Below are 2969 nucleotides of genomic sequence, written 5' to 3'. Positions count from 1 at the left end.
ACTAACTATGCTAATAACACTTTATATTTTAAATTTAACACCAAATTAGATTAACGCGGGATATTTTAACAATATAAGTTCAACTTTTTAACTAACTAGTATATATATATATATAATTTTTAAAGTGTCCGGATTGTCGTGTCGAGAGTTGTGGTTTATTTGAATATATATATATATATAAAAGATTAAATGGATACTTGGGTCGGATTGTGAGTTGACCCCTCTACTCTATAAACTTAAAACGGGTAATTGATATTTGGTTTGCCGAAGGATAATAGGCCGGTATCAACTGAAAGTGGTTTAAAAAATACGAATCAAATATTTGATTAACCAAAGTGTGAGGTCACAATGTTAAATATTATAAAATATGAATTAAATATTTGATTAACTAAAGTGAAAGTGTAAGGTTAAGAGATGATAGGTTCATTAAAAAAAATATGTGATGAGATATGTGAGAAGATAAGTTACTTTATCGAAATAAATAAAATGTCGAAAGAGAGCATTCTAATTTTTATTTTAATATATTATTCTTGATTTATTAAGAATTGTAAATATTAAATATATAGTATTATTATTTTTTAATAAATTTATTTTATTTATATTTTTATTCGTGTGCATTGCACGGGAATCTTCCTAATTAGATTAACACCTATAATATGTTTTGGTATTATTCTAATAATTCCGATTGGTGTTACAATCAATCGGTAAAAGCCCATTAATAATACTGATTGGGGTTAAAACCAATCGGTATATCCTTAAAAACCTTAAAAAAATGATGGCAATTTTGCGCGCGTTTATTAGGCCTAGTACCGATTGGTGTTAATCTAATCGGTATTTCTCATTTAATTAACCATCTGAGAGTAATTTTTTTTCCTTTCTGAAACTCGCTCCCCACTGCCAGAAAGATCGAAGAAAATAGAACGACGAAGAAGGTGAAATACTTATTCATTGATTGAAGTTCTCTGTAAAACTACTTATTAGGTCATTGAAGAACTTTTTTTTTTTTGTTTTTTTATATTATTAGGTTGAGCATGTGATTCGTGAAGAGAAGATGAAATTAGCTTATTGTATTTTTCAATTTATTAGCTCCTGACTAGTCATTTAGTTATAAATAACTTTAGCTTAATGAAAAATTATTCAAAATACCCAACAAAAACTATCTTATTGTATTTTTCAATTTATTAGCTCCTGACTAGTCATTTAGTTATAAATAACTTTAGCTTAATGAAAAATTATTCAAAATACCCAACAAAAACTATCATTCATCTACTATCATCCTTAAAATTTGTTTCCAAAACCTTGACTGCTTTCAACTTGTTTCAAATGGTGGAAAAGTTATTTGCCAAGACCCCCAGATGTCACATTCAAGGATGGAAAGAATATTGACTGGGAAGGTATGGCCAAGCTTATTGTCTCCGACGATGCTCGTAAGAAGTTTTCCAATCTCCAGACTAAGTTTGGTCAGGTAATCATCATTTACATCATTAATCTGTCCATTTTCCTTTTTTTACAGAATCTAGGTCGTATGTTTGAGAATTATGTTTTCATTTCATCAATTTTTCTCATCCTTGCGCGATCTCAGATTAATCGTTAGAGAGTCCTGTTTATTTGTCCTTATACATAGATATTTTGGCTGACAAATTGTATGATTCAACCATTATTCAATCAATTAGATATATAGTGAATTTATAACTTACTTGCTAAATCTTTCCTTGGGATCACTTTGAACTCACTTTGCTTTGTCATGTCTAGGACCGAGTGATGGCATTTTGTTCAGGTCCTCACTTTGGGATCTCCTAATCAAATTGATTCATCTTAAAAAAGCAACCATCACCTAGCATGATTAGTTTGCCTCCATTCCTAAGTCCCTACTGGTCCTTAACATTGAAGGACCTACAGGTTTTTAACTGATTCATCAAGTTCAAAACTTTTATATAATATAAAAAAGATTGGAATAATTTTGAATGTAGGTCACTGTCGATACGGTTTGGACCTTGAGAATCAGCTTGTTTTAACCTTACACAATGTTCTTGTCAGTTGTGGGAGTGTTTGAATATCCTTCTCAAAGAGAACACCTAAGAAGTTACTTTTTTGTCCTTTCCACTGATTCTTTTTCTCTTGTACTAAAAAAGTAATGTATAATGGTATAAACAGATATCCAGTTTCATAATAAAGGATATGGGAAATCATACAAAAGTATTCATATGGGACAACCAATGTACTAACCACTTGGGGGCTTCTTCTGAAATTAATTAATTTTATTTAATGTTATGTCATATGTGGACCTTTATATAGGGCCAAATCCGCACATGGGTGATCCAGCTTGGGTAGATTCGTTTATCATTAGTGCTGATTCAGTCAACATGCTGAGTGAAGCTTGCAGCACTGGGTATGATGATGACTATATATATATATATAAATAAAAGTAGATGCGGATGTGTTATTGCAGGAAACCAGTTTATGTGATTGGGGGAGAACTCTGTAAATGGAATTTTATGGAATTCCACAAGTCTTTGCGTGATCGAGGTCTAGTCAGACCTTTTATGGGTCTTGAGGATGTAAATTATTTAAAATGAGTTAATTTAGATATTGATTGGGGTGAAAAATAATAATGAACGAGTGAGAGTGCGCAGATGTCTGAGAGCTGGAGTTACCCTCCTCTAAATAATATTGCGGATGCGGCACATAAGGTTCACGGAAAACTGGCCAAGCGTGGAAGGAAGATAAGGCCATGATTCATGAATGGAGGTATATTTTTCTTTGAAATTAAGGTTTAGGATTTTATAGGAGGATCCGGGGGTTGTGGTTTTTCAGGCAAATGAAAATGCATATGTTTGTTGTTGGACATAACAACTAAATTGATAAGAAGAATACAACTACATGTACAAAGCATTGTCATTTATAATTTACTGCCCTTGATAAAAGAGCATTTTGCCAAATCAATGTACAATAAACACATTATTAAGGGT

The 2969-nt window shown here is 31.6% G+C and overlaps 1 pseudogene; it reads left to right on the top strand.

Annotated features, from left to right (window-relative positions):
- Nucleotides 1–1396: 1396 nt before the first annotated feature.
- LOC124909648 lies at nt 1397–2735 on the top strand (annotated as a pseudogene).
- Nucleotides 2736–2969: the final 234 nt, after the last annotated feature.

Source organism: Impatiens glandulifera, chromosome 7 (assembly GCF_907164915.1).
Source record: "Impatiens glandulifera chromosome 7, dImpGla2.1, whole genome shotgun sequence".
Lineage (NCBI taxonomy): Eukaryota > Viridiplantae > Streptophyta > Magnoliopsida > Ericales > Balsaminaceae > Impatiens > Impatiens glandulifera.
The sequence above is the reverse complement of the archived record's forward strand: the minus strand, read 5'-3'. Positions and strand labels throughout refer to the sequence as shown.